Below are 21,020 nucleotides of genomic sequence, written 5' to 3' on the forward strand. Positions count from 1 at the left end.
ATTGTGTCCTGGAAGAACTTAAAACTAATGTACCTTAGTTTCTCACATATTGTTTTATGTTAATACAGTGGAAAAATCTGCTGGCTTTCTCAATCTGAACACATATATTTATGTTTAAATAAACTAGTTACTGAATAAAACTTGTTAAAAAAATCAAACAAAATGTTCTGTGCTGTTATGTTGCACCAAAGATGATAGTTGTCAAAAGTTGGTTTGAGATATAATGAAACTATGCTACGTTACTGGTGATGAAGTCACATTTACATACTTACTGTCTATTCTTCATTATAAAAAGATTTGGAAATTATATTTTTGCATGTTCATGTACGCAAACATGTTTATTATTATACCTGCAATGTATTTATTTATTTATTTATTTTAACTTAAAACAATAAATCCAAGGTTTCTGGTTTCTGCTGCGATGTTTAAATTATTAAATTGTTATATGTTTATATAAATTGCCATATGTTTAAATTATTAAATTGTTATTGTATTTGTCATTATTGTTGTTATTAAGACAGTGCCTGATCAATGTAAAGAACATTCCAGGAACAAAGATGTGTATTTTCCAGTTTGACTCCTCAGTATTTTGTGTGTGCTTGTATCTTAGGCAGTCTGACTTCCAGCCATAACACATAAAGACCAAACAGGGCAAGGTCAACTGCTGAGCAACAGGGGAACCTATGGACTTTGAGAAATTAATTCTGTGACTGAGTAATGAGCCTTGCATTCTGCAACCTGGCACATGCCATGAGTACTAAATTAATTGAAAAGGAAAATTCTTAGACCATCTATAGAGGCATAAAAGCTGGTGTTACAGGGTGCTGAATCAAGCAGTAGACTTTATGAATAGATACTGTGGTGTTTTACAATAATGATCAAAACCACTATAGCTTATAACACTATTACAGGACTTTTTATGCATAAGAAGAATTACTCTACTAAGATTTTTCATAGTTCTCTATCAACCAGGTTTTGTTGTAAGTGATCCTCAGAAAAAGATTTTAAGTTAATATCAGTATTTTATCTGTACTACCTTTGTTGTGAGACTAATTTCTCCATTCATTTCTGTTTATTATATTTCTGTAGATGGAACTGTAGGGCCAGATCCAAGAAAAAGGAGTTCAGTGGGCTTAAGTTATTATGCTGGAAATCATGATCTGGAAAAGCGCCTTTGAGATTTTCTTTAAAGTATTTGTTGTCCAGATTTGTTAGGTATCATTTCAGTAAGTTCCCTTGCAGTTCACTAAAGTTTTTTAGCTATGGACTTAAACCAGGTACTTGTGTAAAAAAAAAGAAAACATATTTATAGATGCTTCATGAATGATCAGTATTTGTTCAATAGCTATTCCTGGCAAAAGTTGGAAGGGACCAACAAGGACCATTGAGTCCAACACCTGGCTCTACTCAAGACCACATAAAAATCAAACCATATGTCTGAAAGTGTTGTCCGAATGCTTCTTGAACTCCAGCAGGCCTGGTACCATAATCATTTCTCTGGAGAATCTGTTTCGGTGCCCGACCACTCTCTCAGTGTAGAACCTTTTCCTAATATTCAGTCTGAACCCCCCCGTCGCAGTTTCATGCCATACCCATGGGTCTTATCGCTGGTCACCAAACAGAAGAGATTAACACCTGCCCTTCTCCTTCCCCTTGTGAGGAGGCTGTAGGCTATCATGAGGCTTCCCCTCAATGTCCTCTTCGCTAGTCTGAACAAACCAAGTGTCTTCAGCCACTCTTCATACGTCTTGCCCTCTAGACCCTCCATCACCTTTGTAGTCCTCCTTTGGATGGTCTCTAAGAATTTTATGTCCTTTTAATAATGTGGTGCTCAAAACTGCACACAGTACTCAAGGCGAGTCTGCACTAGCACACAGTAGAGCCAGACAATCCCTTGAATGGCTTGCAATGTTGTGCTTGATGCACCGCAGGATATGGTTGGCCCCCTCGTCTGCCAGGGCATTCTGTTGACTCATAATCAACTTGCCATTGTCCAGAACCCCTAGTTGCCTTTGTGTGGGGTTTCTCTTCAGCCTCTGATTCCCTAGTCAGTACATATAGCCACGGTTGCTCCATCCAAGGTGCCGAATCTGGCACTTGCTCTTGTTGAACTTCATGTGGTTGGTGATTGCACAGCCCTCCAGCCTGTCAAAATCTCTCTGACACCTCTCTACCATCAAGGGAGTCAACAGCTCCTCCCAGTTTAGTGCCATCTGCAGACTAAGTGTCATCCGCAGACTTACTTAGTATACTTTCAAGTCCTGCATCCAGACCAATTTTAAAAATGCTTAAGAGAACTAGCCATAAAATGGATGTCTGCAGAACCCTTGTAGTGACTGGCCACCAGCCTGATATAACACCTTTTACTATAACACCCTGAGCCCAACCCACCAGCCAGTTATTGACCCACCCTTTCATACAGCCAGTTATCTATCTCTATGCTGGATGTTTTGTCCAGAAATATACTGTGATAAACAATATTGAAATCTTTGCTGAAATACAAAAATTTACATCAACTGGTTTCCCTTGGTCAGCTATGTTGGTAACCTTATCATAACATTGCCTCCAGGAGGATCTTTTCCATGATCTTCCCAGGCACAGAGGTGAGGCTTACCAGTCTGTAGTTCCCTGCGTCCTCCTTTTGACTCTTTTTAAAAATGGGAGTGAAGTTTCCCTTTTTCCAGTCACCAGGGACTTCACTTGGCAACTCTATCAGCCAATTACTTCGGGACCCTGGGATGCATGTCACCAGGCCTCATAGACTTGTTAAGTTTCATCAGGTGGTCTCCAACATGCTCATTGCTTACAGTGGTAGGGACTTTGCTCCCCCAGCCTCCATCTATAGGTTCAGGGAAATGAAAGACTTGGGATGCCTGACTGGCAGTGAAGACTGAGGCAAAGAATTTGTTAAGTACCTCGGCCTTCTCCACATCTGTCATTACCAGTTCTCCATCTTCATTTGTCAGAGGTGGTACATTCTCCTTAGTCTTTATTTTGCAGCCAATTTACCTGTAGAACCCCTTCTTATTATTCTTTGCATCCCTTACCACGCTCAGTTCCATCTGTGCCTTGGCATTCTTGATCCCATCCCTGCACATCTGGACAGCATACTCTTGCCTAGGCACATGGCCATGTTTCCACTGTCCATGCATTTTCTTCTTTTGCCTAACTTTGACCACCCAGTCCTTGTACAGCCACACTGGTTGCTTACCTTCTCTGTTTGATTTATTACATATGAGAATAGAGAGCTCTTGCGCTCTAAGAAAAATATCGTTAAAGAGTTGGCTCGCCGAGGTGATCAGCTGCGGGGCGGATGTGTTCTGCATTGGAGTGGGAGATCGTGGTGTGCAGGGTTTCCCTTCACTGAGGCCCCTTCAAGGCAGTCGAGGGAGCAACCAGGACCTGGCAGCCCTTGTGAGGGCAGCTGATGAGGCTCAGGCAGAGCCAGAAGCTCCCCCCTCCCTTCCCCCCGTCGTACAAAGGCAGCCCCTGGAGAGAGCAAGTGATGAGCACAGAGAACAGAGTGGGCAAACAGGGTGTGGCACAGCAATTTGTGCAGCAGTGTGTGCAGGCAGGGTGAGTAGGGAGGGTCATTTTGTGTTCTGGGATCAGCAGAGGAAGGGCCTTCCACTGCAGCAGAAATGGTGTCCACCTGTCAAGCCTCCCGATCTGAGGTTGAAACCCAGACAAGGGGGGCACAATCTCCCTGGGAAGATGACTCCACCCAAACACCTCCCGAGGATTGAAAGAGCGGTCCAGACCCTCAGTTCCAGGTAACTCGAGTCTCTGGAGGTCCCCCTAGGGCCTGAAAGCAGAGGTGGGTGTCATGAATGCAAGTGTGCCCATATTCATGATATTACAAAGAGCCTACTGAGTATGATGGGTTCCAAAGACTATCGCCCCTTCCTACTCTTTCAAGTAGGATCAAACACTGCTGTGACAAGGAAACTCCAAAATATCAGAAAGGATTGCATGTCCCTTGGAAAGATGTTGAAGGGATTGGGAGCACAAGTAATGTTCTCCTCTGTCCTCCCAGTTGGTGACTGGGACCCAGGAAAAAGGAGAAGAACAGACCATGTGAATGATTGGCTGCGAGGCTGGTGGCAGGCCCAAGGGTTTTGGGTTCTATGACCTCGGATGCACTTTTGAGAGAGTGGGCATGCTGACGCCGCATGGGGCACAGCTGACCAGGTGGTGCAAGAGTGCTCTGGGCAGTAAACTGGTTGGGCTTATCAGGAGGTCTTTAAACTTGATGCAGTGGGGGAAGGGGATGTACCTCTGAGTGAAGAAAACGTAGCTGAGAACATTATCACTCTAAGTAACAGCAGAGACATATTTCTGAACTGTCCCAATGCAAACAGGAAGGGTTCTGGAAACGTGATGTGACCAATAGCCCAGCTGTAGTCCCTCTACACCAATGCACACAGCATGGGAAACAAGCAGGACGAGTTGGAAATCATGGCAGTTAGACAAATATGATCTGGTTGCTAACACAGAAATGTGGTGGCATGGATCACATAACTGGAACACTGGAATAGAGGGCTACAAACTCTTCAAAAGGGGGTGGGGTGTTGCCCTCTACATTAGGGAAGGGATTGATTGTGAAGAGATGCCTTTGAGAAACAGCCATGGACAGGTTGAGAACTTGTGTGTGAGAGTTAAAGACCACATCAATAAACGACAACTTGTGGTTGGAGTTTATTGCAGGGAGTTTATTAAGGGGAGCCCGTGGACGAGGCATTCTTACTCCAACTACAAGAAGCATCGTGCTCACATGCTCTCATTTTGATGGGGGACTTCAGCCACCCAGATGTCCGCTAGGAAAACTACACAGCAGGTAGTAAGCAATCCAGAAGATTCCTAGAGTACGTTGAGGATAACTTCCTGGTCCAGGTATTAGACAAACCAACCAGAGAAGAATTACTTGACCTGGTGCTCACCAACACGGAAGAGCTCATAAAGAGGTCAAGATTGGAGGCAGTCTGGGCTGCAGTGACCATGCCCTGGATGAGTTTTTGATTTCGAGGAATACTGGCCTGGAAACGAGCCAAGTCAGGACCCTGAAATTCCTAAGAGAGAATTTCAAGTTATTTAAAGGTGTAGTAGTAGCTGAGGTCCCCTGGAACACTGTCCTTAGGTACAAAGGAGCTGAGCAGAGCTGGCAACTCTTTAAGGATGTTTTCCTTAGAGCACAAGAACTCTCCATCCCCCTGCGTAAAAAGTGGGAAGAGAGGGCACACAGCTGGGATGGCTGAGCAAGGACCTGCTGGTCAGTCTGAGGCTCAAGAAGGAACTGCACAGGCAGTGGAAGCAGGGACACATGGCCCGGGAAGAGTACAGGGATGCAGTCTGGATGTTCAGCGACACGATCAGGAAAGACAAGACACAGATGGAACTGAGCTTGACAAGAAGAATAACAGGAAGGGATTCTTTAGGTGCATTGCTCAGAAAGGAAAGGCCAAGGAGAACATACCCCCTATGATGGATGAGAAGGGTGAACTGGTAACAACAGACAGGGAGAAGGCTGAGGTACTTAACAAATTCTTTGCCTCAGTCTTCACTGCCAGTCAGGCATCCCAAGTCTTTCATTTCCCTGAACCTATAGATGGAGGCTGGGGGAGCAAAGTCCCACCCACTGTAAGCGATGAGCATGTTGGAGACCACCTGATGAAACTTAACAAGTCTATGAGACCTGGTGACACGCATCCCAGGGTCCTGAAGGAATTGGCTGATAGAGTTGCCAAGCCTCTTTCCATCATATTTGAAAAGTCCTGGCACTCAGTTAAGTCCCTGGTGACTGGAAAAAGGGAAACATCACCCCCATTTTTAAAAAGAGTCAAAAGGAGGACGCAGGGAACTACAGACTGGTGAGCCTCACCTTTGTGCCTGGAAAGATCATGGAAAAGATCCTCCTGGAAGAAATATCGAGGCACATGCAAGACAAAGAGGTGATATGAGACAGCCAGCATGGCTTCACCAAGGGCAAATCATGCCTGACCAATCTGGCGGCTTTCTATAATGGAGTGACTGCATCAGATGACAAGACCAACCAATGTCTTTCTTCAATGTTCTTTATTTTCTCTCTTAGTTTCTTCCACCACTCCGAATTGGAAGGGTATTTCAATAGTCTTTTGCTGAATTCTTTAAAAGCTGCTTAGTCACGGCATTTATGTCACCTAATAAAATTGCAGCTGGTCTCACATTATTCCCCAGCTCTTCTGCACAAATATCAATCTGAATAACCTTTACATCTTGATGGAACAACTTACCCTTGGCATCGTCTTTAGTCATATCAAGGATAAGAGGGTCATTAGGGGCAGTCAACATGGCTTCACCAAGGGGAAGTTGTGCTTGACCAACCTGATAGCCTTTTATGAAGACATAACCAGGTGGATAGATGATGGAAAGGCAGTGGACATGGTGTATCTTGATTTCAGTAAAGCCTTTGACACCGTCTCCCACAGCATCCTCACAGCTGAACTGAGGAAGTGTGATCTGGACAATTGGGTGGTGAGGTGGGCTGTGAACTGGCTGAAGGGAAGAAGCCAGAGGGTTGTGGTTAATGTGATGGAGTCGAGTTGGAGTCCTGTATGTAGTGGAGTCCCTCAAGGATCAGTACTGGAACCAGTGTTGTTCAATATATTCATCAATGACTTGGATGAGGGAATGGAGTGTGCCATCAGCAAGTTTGCTGATGACACTAAACTGGGAGGAATGGCTGACACGCTGGAAGGCTGTGCTGCCATCCAGTGGGACCTCGACAGGTTGGAGAATTGGGTGGGGAGAAATGTAATGAAATATAATGAGGGCAAGTGCAGAGTCCTGCATCTGGGCAAGAACAACCCCAGACACCAGTATAGGTTGGGGACTGCCCTGCTGGAGAGACCCACCTGGGGGTCCTGGTGGACAGTGGGATTACCATGAACCAGCACTGCGCCCTTGTGGCCAAGAAGGCCAATGGCATCCTGGGGTGTATTAGCAGGGGTGTGGTTAGTAGGTCAAGAGAGGTTATCCTCCCCCTCTACTCTGCCCTGGTGAGACCACATCTAGAATATTGCATACAGTTCTGGGGCCCTCAGTTCAAGAAGGACAGGGAACTGCTTGAGAGAGTCTGGCGCAGAGACACGAGGATGATTATAGGAGTGAAGCATCTCCCTCATGAGGAAAGGTTGAGGGAGCTGGGTCTCTGTAGCTTGGAGAAGAGGAGAGTGAGGGGTGACCTTATTAATGTTTATAAATATGTAAAGGGTGAGTGTCAGGACGATGGATCCAGGCTCTTCTCAGTGACATCCAATGATAGGACAAGGGGCAATGAGTGCAAGCTGGAACATCGGCGGTTCCGCTTAAATATGAGACAAATCTCTTTATGGTGAAGTTGACAGAACACTGGAACAGGCTGCCCAGGGGGGTTGTGGCGTCTCCTTCTCTGGAGACATTCAAAGCCCTCCTGGACATGTTCCTGTGTGACGTGATCTAGGTGTTCCTGCTCCAGCAGGGGGATTGGACTAAATGATCTTTTAAGGTCCCTTCCAATCCCTAACATTCTGTGGTTCTGTGATTCTGTGAAACCTTGGTGGAAGACCAAAATGCAAAATCCAGTTCAACCTTGCACCAAGCAAGATGACTACATCAGCTGCTGTAATGCTGTGGATCTTGCTGCAGCTACACACGTTTGATGGTTATCAGGAACTACTCCTTTTGCCATCGGTGTAGGCAAAAAAGACAGTCCACATAGGTCCACCAACTTTCTGATGTTGCTTCCATCATTTGAATAAGCAGCACTTTTGGCAGTGATTAACAGAGGCTGCTTGGCATGAGCAATGATAGATGCTGCCTTGGATACAGCAGAGTGTTCAGCCATGCTGATTGGAGGTGGTGGGCAGCATTCTACATAGTTGACAGAGCTCTTGTTCACCTCAATTTTCACAAAATCCCCAGGTATGTCAATATAGTAGGAAACTGGACAACCATACATGCTGGTTCTTACAGCCTTTTCAATAACAAAAGGAATAACTTCTAGGCTGCTTGGGCGGACAGAGAGTTTGTTGTACAGCCTTCCAGCTTCAATCTGTGGAAATTCTTGGAATGCTCCCATGGTTTCCTTATTTCTGTCAAAAGACCCTCTAATAACAATCAAAGGCCAACAGTTCATCCCACAAAGTGCGTGTAAAAAACCTGAACCAGATACTACCAGACATATTCCTGGCCTGCCAGTCAAATATCCAACAGCAGATGCAGCGTTACAGGCAGCTTGTTAATTTCTCATTCCTATGTATTTAATTCCAACTGCTTGGGCTCCAACTGTGATTTCAGTGATTGGAATACCAACAATGCCAAACATGTATTCAATATTGTGAGCTCTGAGGGCCTTGGCCACTAGCCAGGCCCCGCTCAATGCCTCCCCTGCCGCCATGACAGTGCCTCCACGCAGTCATCTACCTGGACTTCTGTAAGACTTTTGACATGATCTCACATGATATCCTAATATCAAAACTGGAAAACTATAGATTTGAAGGGTGGACCATACGGTGGATAAGGAATTGGCTCGATGGCCACACCCAGAGAGTGGTGGTCAATGGTTCTACGTCCAGGTGGAAGCTGGTGACGAGTGGTGTCCCTCAAGCATCTGTCTTGGGACTGGTGCTTTTAAATAGTTTCAACAATGACATAGACAGTGGAACCGAGTGCACCCTCAGCAAGTTTTCATATGACACCAAGCTGAGTGGTGCAGATGATACAATAGGGGGGAAGGAATGCCATACAAAGGGACCTGGAAATGCTTGAGAATTGGGCCCACGTGAACCTAATGAGGTTCAACAAGTCAAAGTGCAAGGTGCTGCACCTGGGCCAGGGCAATCCCAGACATGAGTACAGACTTGGAGAAGAACCCATTGAGAGCAGCCCTGCAGAGAGAGACTTGGGGGTTCAGGTGGATGAAAGGCTCAGTATGAGCCAGCAGTGTATGCTTTGCAGCCCAGAAGGCCAACTGCATCCTGGGCTGCATCAAAAGAGGAGTGGCCAGAAGGACGAGGGAGGTGATTGTTGCCTTTTACTCTGTCCTTGTGTGGTGGTTTTACAGTGCTAGGCAGCTGAACACCACAACTGCTCTCTCACTCCCCCTCCTTAGATGAGGAGGGGAAGAAGTAAAGGAAAGAACAACTCATGGGTTGAGATAAGGATGATTTAATTAAAGGGAAGGAAAAAAATAATTATTAAGGAAAGATTATTATTAATTAAACAATTTAACTAAACAGTTTAACCAAACAATTAACAATTTAACTAAAGGGGAAAAAAAGGAAAGGGGAAAAGGGAGGGGGAAAGGGAAAACTAAACAAAACAAGTAAAGGCTATGTGGAAGAGCAGAGGAAAGAAATTACTCTCTACTTCCCACAAATGAGCGATGCTTGACCACGTCCTTGAAGCAGGGCCTCAACGCACGTAGCCAGTGTTCGGGAGGAGGACAGACGTTTTCACAACGAGAGCTCACCCCTCCCCTCTTCCTCCTTTTTCCACCTTTTATTGCTGAGTGTGACATCATATGGTATGGAATATCCCTTTGGTTGGTTTAGGTCAGCTGCCTTGGTGATGTTTCTTTTCTCACATCTTTGCCCACCCCTAGGGGGGTTAGAGAGAGTCCTGATGCTGTGCCAGCACTGCTCAGCAGCAGACACAACACTGGTGTGATACCATTGCTGTTTTAGCTACGAGTGCAGAGCACAGCACTGTATGGGCAGCTGCAGGGAAAGTTAACATCACAGCCTGACCCAGTACAACCTCCACCCCTTATTCCATAACATTTGTGTCACTCTCAGGTCCCCCATACTTTAGCATATAAGTATTCTCATCACCATTGTCCCTTGTCCTTTAACAGATTGATGGGTAAGTATGTCTTTTCATTCTATAGGTCTTTCTCGGAAAATGTTCATAAGAACTGTTGACGATCTGGTCTTCATCTGCCAAAATGGTCACTCACAGCAGGCGAAGTTGGATATCTGGACGCCAGCACCAGCTTAGCTCAAGTCCTTGTTGCACTTGCCCAGTTCCTTGCAAAGTTGACCTGTCGTTGATCCTGCAGCATCTTCCTACAACATATAACTTAGATTACAGATTAGTTTTCTCTCAAGGTCAAATCTCCTTGAGGCACGCACTTGATATCCCCATTCTTTTGCATGACCCACCAAGTATACCCTGGTCCTTGGGCGAAGACAATCCCACGAGTGGGTTTGCCTTTTCCCAAGGCAGGAGCAACCCACACCGCCTTCCCCATCCACTTTCCTATATGCACTACGGGGACTTTAGCTCCTTCTTATGGTCAGACCAGATGATCTTGAAGGTCTTCTCCAACCTTAATGATTCTATGATTCTTTTGCTGTAGATAAGCACTTCCTCTACCTCTATTTAAACAGAATTATCTCATGATATCTTGTGGCATACATTTGATACTGTTGTGACAGAAAAGGTAGATATTAAAAAAAAGCAAACTTAGCAACAAGTAAACATCCAAACAAAAACAAAACAAACAAAAAAAAAAACATACCGTTATATCAAAGTTAATTTAGTCAGCTGGTGAAAATAGTATACAGATATGAGACATAACTTGCTTAACAAATCCTTCTTTTTCCTTTTATTTTTAATTCAATTTCATCTCTAAAACTTCAGGAGTCATACTCACTCCATCTCTTAAATGATCAAGTTTTACAGAATCACAGAATCATCTAGGTTGGAAGAGACCTCCATGATCACCTAGTCCAACCTCTGACCTAACACTAACAAGTCCTCCACTAAACCATATCACTAAGGACTACATCTAAACGTCTTTTAAAGACCTCCAGGGATGGCGACTCAACCACTTCCCTGGGCAGCCCATTCCAATGCCTAACAACCCTTTCAGTAAAGAAGTTCTTCCTAATATCCAACCTAAACCTCCCCTGGCGCAACTTTAGCCCATTCCCCCTCATCCTGTCACCAGGCACATGACAAGATAGAAATATACAACAATATAAAAACAATATAAAAATATACCTCTAAGGAAGAAATATACTGTAAAATACAGCATATTCTAAAAGTTTTCATTTTCAAGAATACTGCCTCTCTTTTGTTGATGCTTTTCAGTCTCAGACATGTCTCTTCTATAGCACTTTCTATTCACAGTAGAGGAAAAAAACTGTTGAATGTTAGTTTTACAGTTACAAAATGAAAACAAAAGACTAGTGCTACAAAGATAAATATGTTTACAAAAGACTGCTTTATAGTTGAGCCTTTCTAGTCATGTAGTCTTCTTTTTTTTCTTTTCTTTTTGTTTTTTCTTTACTACATCTAGTAAAGTGATCTGCATTACTACAAAGTAAAGTGCAGCTTTTGCAAAAGACATCTTTACTCACAGTAATGCCAGTGGCAGTTATGGCAGTTAGGCAAGGAAAACTATGACATTAAAAACACAGCCAACCAATAACAACACATTTAAATATTTTCTTATGCACATAACATTGTAGGATTTGCAAAAGTTGCTTTGTACACCGTTTAACATTAGATTTTTAACTTTGTAGGCTATGTTATAGGACTCAATTTCCTACATGAACAATGAAACTTGAAAGGGAAATTCATAGTACTTAGACTAAGAGCTGACTTGTCCCATTGACTGGAACCTAATGCTTTAACCTGGTGCTTGTATACAGGACGTATATAACCCCTGTATGAGGCAGCTTCCATTTTGCTTCTACAGAAAAGACCTGCAGTGAAAACATTTTCTGGAACTGTCAGAAAAGAAACAAGATCTGGCTGTAACAAATGACAAGTCATTAACGGGAGTCTTTTTGCTAGACTACATGAGAACACCTAGTACAATGGTTAGTGAAAAGTAATAGAATAAAAGGTATTAGGACATTTGACTTCTGACTAGCTATGGAAGCTTGAAAAGGGATTGCACAGTACTATGATGGAAAAGAAGTATATTGGCAAGACAAATTAGAGTGTTAATATAGAATATGTTCAAAAGCAGGAAGTGTGTTGGGGTTGAAACAGGACAACAATAACCGGAGCTGCAAGAGAAAACAAGTTTCTAAGCATCTATGGTGTAATATAAGCTCTTTGTCTTATATCCAAGGAGACCCAACCATACATCTGCAGAGGTTTCAGTGGTTGATTATACATAGGTGGGGCAGATTGAGAAATAAATTGTTATACCTTTCACCCTGTTCTGAAGTCCTTCACTAACTTGCTAATGTTAGCTAAGATAGCAGGTCTTATATAGCAGCAACTGGAACTTCTGAATTTGCTCTTGATTTATATTAGAGAAATAGCTGTTTCCACCATCAGCTTCTCACCCCACCTGCTACAATTTCCAAGGCAACCAGCCACAGCTGGTTGGGCCAAAGTGGGAAAATTATAATTAATTGGCCCTTAGTGGCTTAACCATGATGTGCGAAGTAAATATGCAATGACATACATACATGCAGCTTAAATTGATGGATATATTTTTCATATCTGACAAAATCTAGACCATATGATCACACCAAATAAACTATCTCTATGGTTTGAATAGTATTTCAACATGTTGGGAGTTGTCTGGGTACATTTTTTTTTGACACTAGGGAGTGTTTGATCTGCTGAAGTATGACAAAGTCTAATATTCAGAGTTTTGTAAAGTATTTATCTTGAACAACGAGAGCTGCTGATAAAGATGAAGGCCATATTCCAGGCAGAACTGGTTTCCAATGAATTCTGAAGGGAAATCAAAAGTCTGAATGCTTGCAGTGTGTGACTTGTGTATGTGTGAGAAAAAAACAATTGAAAGAACAACAACAACAACAAAAAAGAAAATAAGCAAGGAAATCATAGTGATATCCATTTAAACAGAAGTTATTCTGGAACTGAATAGTCTGGAATGGTAGACCAGATCCTGTATCCTTCATTCTTATTTGTTGTTTTTGTCTAGCCTTTGGAGGAACTTGCATTAAACTTGGAGGTAATATTAATAGGAGTTTGAAGAAAACTGCTTTTGAGTAGAGAATGAATAAGAAGTTTAGGTGCCTAAGCGTAGTGTATTTACAATCATTGAAAAATTTCTAGGGATAACTGAGCTCTTCATTTAGGGTTGGCCAATATGCTGTCCTGGAAGAACAGTTGAGGATGAGGAATAATATCCCAGGACATCTCAGATAAGGATATTAATCTGCAGGGGGTGTTGTTTGTATTGGTGCAGTGGGAAAAAAATTAATAGGAAGATGTAAAAGCAAAAGGGCTAAATATGAAACTACGAAAATGATCATTATCATTCAGGCAACAAACAGGAAGAAAATGAACAATAAGACCTGTTCTACAACATCCACTGATCTGCCAAAACCCTCTGAAAGAGGTAAGGTAAGGTAAGGAGAAATTCCTAAGGGAATAATTCTTACAATTTCTGACACGTCCTTTTCAAACTCAGAGTAGGATGATGATACAAATGAGATACTCAAGGAAATGAGTAACATGTTAGAGTACACAGCAATAACATAGTCCAGAACCAGGAAATGGTTATTAGGTGGCTGATGATTTTCCAAAGTAAATAGGGCTAACAACCTGCAGCCTAGATGTACAGCATTATGATTGAAAGTGCTAATGAATGGACACCTATGCTTATAATTATTGCACCCCGTTTCTTATTGTTGGTGCCTTGTAAATTTAATGGAAGTTATTTTGCAGCATCATGTTCACATATTTAAAAATGTCATTACTTATTATTAGCTGTATTGATTATATGTAGCCACCTGCATTCAGATCTTTAGCTTCTACTATGTTTTCTACTATTTATCCATTAGCAAGTGCAAGTAGGACTCCTCCCCTGCCTTCAGCAGCCTGAACTTTACTAGGTCAGAGCCCCAGGGCTTTGTGAGGAAACAGTCTGGGAGTTTTATAAGCTGAATAACTTCAAGCTGTTCAATAAAATGTTTAAAATGTAAGTACTGTACCACTGGTGTCATTAGGACATCAAACGTGCAGCACTGTGGCTATCCTATTTCTAATACAATTTGAAATTATAGATGTTTCTACATAATATTGATTTATGAGACATAGCAATAAAATAACATGCAGGTGATTTCTAGAATGCACTTGAAGCACTTCAGAAGGATTTTCACAGTGACACCTTTGCATAGTGGGATAAACTCTAGAGACAAGTGTGCTACATTAGTATCAGTGTCAAGCTGACATTTCAGGGTCAGTGAACAAATATCCTAAAGCCCAAGTGTTTATTTTAGAGAAATTTCATATATAATGACCTTGACTTTACATTGTTCTTGTTTTTTTTTTTTTTTTTTTTTTTTAGGTATGCATATGACCTCTATCCAAATAAGTGTTTGTTGTGATTTACTGCAGGAATATTTGATTAAAATGAATTAATCAAAGCTTGATACAGTGCATTTTCTTTCCTGTTTGTGCTTTTATTCTTTCTCATGTGTTGATGAAATAAAGACTGAATTATTAAAACACATGCACCCAGACATACACACACACATATATACTCATGCATATATAGGATTTATTTCTGCAGTCTTTAATTAGTGACTGCATGAAACATGAAAAAAAAAATCAAAATAAGGAAGATCTAATTCACTATCAAGCCAGTTGGTAATTTTTCACGTGGGCTTCACAAGGTAATTGTCCTGCTTACTCTTCAGGGTGAAAGCAGCTATACAAAGAAATTATTACAGAATTTTCCCTAGAAGAGTTGCCAAAAAATACAAGTTTGGGCAGAGGAGACACAGAGAGTTAGTCACTGAACCCTACAGATACACAGATTATTAACTCTTTTGCCTTTATCTTTGCAAGGAAAGCTTTCCACTAGATTACTGAAATCAGAACCCTGTTCTTCAGTGACTAGTTCATTCATTGTTCTTCAGTGACTAGTTCATTCATTGGAATGTTGTAGTATAAAAGAACTCATTGAAATAAAAGTTTTCAGTGCAAAATGTGGTAACTAAAATTTACTAGCAGCTGTTACTAAGAACAGATGCATGCATAGGACATACAACCGTAGTAGCTGTGTACCCTACCTATTATTTAAAAACATCCTTAAAAGATGTGTTTCCCTGATGATTGATGTAGAAGCTTAGTGAAAGGGCAGTAAGGAGGACTGGCAAATGATGACTATTAAATATTCACAGACATCTGGTTGTTACTTATTCCATCTATGTCTTGTGATCAAGAAAGTGGATTTCCAACACATCTAGTGTTCTTTGTGTTTCTAAAAATACTGTTGTTAATACTGATGTTGACTGGTATCACAGAAAACATACTGGTGACCATGAAAAGATGACAGACCAATCTTGCTATATGATGAATATCCTCATTTCTTCATTGAACAGAGTGCATGGTACAAAACAGTAGCAGTTTAAGGTATTACATATTGCCTGCCCATGAGAGACATAGTCAGACCTGGTTATAAAGAACCTGTATATCATGGATGAAATCTCATTGAATCATAGACACAAATCCAGATCTATGCCCTCTGTTGCTTTTTCATCATAATTTGTGTTTTAAAGCTGCCCTGTGTAGTCTTTCCACACAGCTATCTGTATAGAAACTGTATAATCTGTAATCTGTATAGAACAGAAAGCAGGCTGGCTGGACTTTGCATCCATCTGGCACCCTCTAACTCCTCTGAAAGGCTACTGTAAACAAGAAAAGTGGGAGAAGCCCCAGTGGAGCTGGAAGATATCCTGGAATCATTTGGCTAAATGACTCAATGGACTAATTCCATAAGAAATATATGCAAGAGAGAATGCAGCCTCTGTGGTACACACAGCAGCCTTGGGTCCAGTACTGATGGAAGTATAGCGGTGTTACTGCAGTGTCAGCCAAGGATAGAAAACTGTTTCTCTGTAGATTTACAGAGAATGATGGTTTCTGTACTATGTTCTGTACTGTGCCATATACAGCCATTTTTTTTGCTGCATCATAAATTAACTTGCAAATTTAACCTTTAGGATGGAACATGGTGCTTTAAAAAATCATTGGTTGCTCAGGATTTTGGCTGATCTTGGATTTCATTTTGATATCTATTTTTGATATCTACCTGTATGTTTCATGGGCAGTTCTGCTTTTCTTTTCCTAGACTCATGATGTATGGATTATTATTATTATTATTATTTGAGTTAGAATATAATACATTTTAAGAATTCTGCTATCTATATTTTTTCTTAGTGCTTCCAATGGACATTTTGAAAAAGTGATTTTTCTAATTACAACCTGCATTTTAACTTGTTACATGGTAGAAATTTGAGTTCTGCATGACTAATAATGATTGAAGAATTTTAAAGAAGAGGTACACATATTATGCATATCTTCTCTTTTTCATTTCTGTCTTACATATGTACAGCCATAAAATCTCTCTAAGAATCTCTCAAAGAAGTGTATCAGTTCTCATTAGGTGTCACTGATTAGTTCCAGCATTTCAGTCCAATGTAGGATAAAGCTTTTCCAGTTTCAGTGCTGGTGAATTGGCTTGCATTCTTTTAAGCATTTGTAAATAGTTACTTCGCAAAACCTCTCTTATTTATCCATCTTTTCAGATGGGAAAACACTTTTCTCAGAATTGATGACTACTTATTTTTCAGCTAAAGTAAATACAGGTCTCTCTCTCTTTTCATTTGTGCAAGAAGCTGACACATTCTGTCACAACATCGCATGAGTAAATGGGAAAGTGACAGCTTCCTGGCAAAAATTTTAAGAGATAAACATCTTTTTTTTTGTTTTGTTTTGTTTTGTTTTGTTTAAAGAGATACTGAAAAAAAATCAAATAGAATATTGCCAAGCTGAAAGGCTGTGGAATATACGAATGTAGCAAATTGGCAAATGAATGAATAAGCAAGATCCTGATGCTTATTGCCATCCCTACTATTTTATCTGTATTTGTCCATTACTTAATATGAAAAGTTTAAATAACTTACTAGCATTATTGGTGTAAATATGCGAAATGTTATAACTAGCACTGCTTTTTATTATATTTTTGAAATAACAATCAGATTAAAATTTTCTTCTAAACAATAATGCATTTTAACATAGTTACATTCTTACAGAGATCTCATAGATTCTTACCCCAATGGATTTAAAATAATTTAGTTATTAGATTGCTTTGGCTCAAAATTAGCAAGATAAGGAAATATCAGAAGTTTTCAACTCAGTTCATAATACGTAAGGAGAAAAAAAAAAAAAGAAATAGATTTGTTTACAGTAGGATGTAGTTTAATGCAGGAGTGACTTTGGATAAGACATATGGCAGCTGGAAAAAGGTCAGAGAAAGGACTGAATATATATACAAATTATATGAAAGGAAAGCAGGAAACATTTTGCAAGGAAAAAAAAACTGAAAATGAACTCTAACGTTCACAGATAAAAGTGAAGAGAGAGTGAAAGGCTGGGAGTGGGGAAAAAGACTAAAATCAGAAGAGTGAAGGTGAAAGAGCTGGATAAAGGTGGAAAAATCATTGGACAGTCTAGGTAAAGATACCAGAGATAAGAAGTGTTGTGAGAAAACAGTGAGATAAAGGTAGTTGTTTGTTTGTTTGCTTTCATTTTTACCCAACAAAAATGGGATTCTTAGGCTGGTAAAGAGAGAACATTTACAAGTATTGTTGTCCAGGACCCATGTGAATTTTCCTTATTTTTGAACACCAACACTAGGTACCTCTCAGGAAGGTACACATTCCATTGCTGTTTACCTAATAGCCAACACTTCTGGCTATGAAAGTGGTTTTATTAGCTCAGTTTTCAAGTGGGGAAAATGAGGTAAGGACTAATTTTTATTTATTTTTTCTTTTTTTGGGGGGGACAGTGAGTGGGGAATGTGTGGTTCAACACATGTTGTTATAATGATAAAGCCAGAATAACTATCTTGTGTGGAAATTTCTGGCTCAGGCTGCCATCATGCCTCACGTGACGTTGAAATATATCATATTTACACTTGCTTAGGAGAGTAGAGCTTGGATTTAAATGCAGTATATCTTCAATTTCCGTCATTTTTTTCTCACTTAACACTAACAGACAACTCTTCTGCAAATATCTGCAGTGTCAGTAATTCCATTAACAAAGAAGCCACTGTATTATCAACATACTGTAACTTCATTTTAATGTGTCATTTGCACTTCAAAGTCACATAACTTTTATTACGGTAAATCAATTAAAACTATTTCTCATGATAATTTATCTTCTACAGAGTTTATCATCTCAGAGAATGCAATATTTCCCAATTTCACTTCCAAGACAAAAGTGATGTAATTTGAATGCTTTTTACTAAGCTTATTAAGGATAAAGATCACAGAAATTTCAAACCCTGAAAGATAACTGTTTCATCTATGTGATAAAATGGAAGTCAAAATTTTGTAGCTTACTGGAGGTAGTAGGAGACGGTATGCTATTTAGTAATATAACCTCATTTACTCATTTGGTATGTCTCTTGTTTTAAATGATAGTCTGTCTAGAATAGATATCCAGTTTGATGCAAATCTGAAAAGGAAATCAAGCGAAGCTACTGTATATTCAATAAAGCTCTATGTAGCATTCACACGGTTATACTTTTCTTTCGATGTTTATAATCTAAAAATTACCTTGAACACACATTTTCAGAGATCTTGCAGTGAAGAATAGGGGTTCATATAGAAACATTCTCTTTCAGAATGGAGAGATGGGTCAGATCCTCAATTAACACGAATTGTCACAACTCCAGGGAAATCAAGAGAAAAATGTCAATGTACAGGATTTGAAAATCTGATAATGTGCATCCGTTAATAATAATAATTATAAAAATAACCTGTGTACAATAACAACACCCTTGAAATCTAAAAGCACTAATATGAGATGAAAAGGTCATCTATATCTTTAGTGCATATATTTGAGTGTGACTGATGGTTTCTTTAGTGGCAGAAGGCTTAATTATTAAATGTTTACTTTCAAGTATGGTTAGGGGCACCTGTCCCTAGGCTTTTACTGTGGTTTGTGCTCCTGGCTATTCAAAGTGCTTTGAAAATGGTTCCAGTCTGTAGTTCCTGCCTCTTCTTCATGTAGAAGTGCTGGGTTCACACATTACATTATAATGAGGGTGAAACTAACAAGTAAGAAGTTAATAACCCTCTACTCTTAAAACTACACCAGACAAGCATATGCAGAGAGGCAGCAAAATAGTCCCAACATCCACTCCAACCTCTGGCCCCCTTTCTTTGCAACTGCACTATCACTAAATCACGGAATCACAGAATGTTAGGGATTGGAAGGGACCTTAAAAGATCATTTAGTCCAATCCCCCTGCTGGAGCAGGAACACCTAGATCACGTCACACAGGAACATGTCCAGGAGGGCTTTGAATGTCTCCAGAGAAGGAGACGCCACAACCCCCCTGGGCAGCCTGTTCCAGTGTTCTGTCAACTTCACCATAAAGAGATTTGTCTCATATTTAAGCGGAACCGCCGATGTTCCAGCTTGCACTCATTGCCCCTTGTCCTATCATTGGATGTCACTGAGAAGAGCCTGGATCCATCGTCCTGACACTCACCCTTTACATATTTATAAACATTAATAAGGTCACCCCTCACTCTCCTCTTCTCCAAGCTACAGAGACCCAGCTCCCTCAACCTTTCCTCATGAGGGAGATGCTCCACTCCTATAATCATCCTCGTGTCTCTGCGCCAGACTCTCTCAAGCAGTTCCCTGTCCTTCTTGAACTGAGGGCCCCAGAACTGTATGCAATATTCTAGATGTGGTCTCACCAGGGCAGAGTAGAGGGGGAGGATAACCTCTCTTGACCTACTAACCACACCCCTGCTAATACACCCCAGGATGCCATTGGCATGTTAAATGTATAGAGTTCTCACGTACATTTAAAATCCTTGGCTTGGCCTCTTTTTGATTGCTGTTTCCGAGCATGTAGTATAATAAGGTGCCTCTCCTGTAGGTGGAGTTTATGCTTGTATTTCACATGGTGAGGATGCTTCTCTGGAATTAACACTTTGCACACTGGAAGACAAAGAGATAAAAGCACACTTTGTCTTGCTTGCTTTACAATACTTACGCTTGTAACAAATTTAGTTCTGTGTCTTTGCATGCAATCATGCTCATAAAAGTACAGTAGTACTTTATCACTTCACCCTTTTGGTTGTAACACTTTTTGTGCATTGCTGGAGGTTATTACCAAGTGACAGAAAAAGCATTGACAAAAAGGCTTTGTGAAGCTGTATGGAGATATAACTACATAAAAGGGCTACTGTCTATATGTATGTATGTGTATATAAATATATATATATACATATAAGGAAATTTAGGCTGAAAAGCGGCCTTAATGGTGTGATTTATCGGACTATATTACAGTGTCCCAAGGGATGTGGTAGAAGCCACATTAAATAATGGAAAAACTCACATCTCCTGAGGACCAGAACATATGGGAACTAAGCATAGGAAAACTGAACAGATTTTATCTAGGCAAGAATTAGCCAGTTTCTCCTGCCATTAAAATATTCCCAAAGGAGCAGAACAGATATAGAGCATTTTCCCATCATTTGTATCTGTATGGCATAAGCAGTAAGAAGTATGTTCCAAAATAATTTCCCTTGATGATTATTATTTGTCACTATGCAAAGTAACCAGTTTAACAGTAGGAATATTGTCCATAAATTAATCACTTCATATTTAGGACATTCATGGAAGCAAACAATGAACCATTCTTTTGTATAATTAGCCTGGCAAATGCTCATTTAAGTATTATACGTTTAGGACATGCTTTTGGACAAGTAAGTGGGAGTTTTGCTATTAACTTCAATGAGAATAGTTAAAGAGACAGTTTCTCAGGAAATTTTGAGTCCTTTTTGAAATCAATAGTATTTGACTTTACTCGGTATGGAAAAGAAAATGCTCAGTATCTCATAAAGGAAACTCATTTGTTCTAGACCTACTCCTTGTTGAAGTCTTTAACATTTTGAACAGAATTTTTAAACCATGAAGGACCCAAATATCCCTTGTTTTGTACTTTATTTAGTCCTCTGTGCTTTTCAGAA

At 40.5% G+C, this 21,020-nt stretch overlaps 1 pseudogene; it reads right to left on the reverse strand.

The window, feature by feature from the left end:
• Positions 1–6,013: 6,013 nt before the first annotated feature.
• LOC118255243 (2-hydroxyacyl-CoA lyase 1-like) lies at positions 6,014–8,413 on the reverse strand (annotated as a pseudogene).
• Positions 8,414–21,020: the final 12,607 nt, after the last annotated feature.

This window comes from Cygnus atratus, chromosome 1 (genome assembly GCF_013377495.2).
Source record: "Cygnus atratus isolate AKBS03 ecotype Queensland, Australia chromosome 1, CAtr_DNAZoo_HiC_assembly, whole genome shotgun sequence".
In the NCBI taxonomy this organism is placed as follows: Eukaryota; Metazoa; Chordata; class Aves; order Anseriformes; family Anatidae; genus Cygnus; species Cygnus atratus.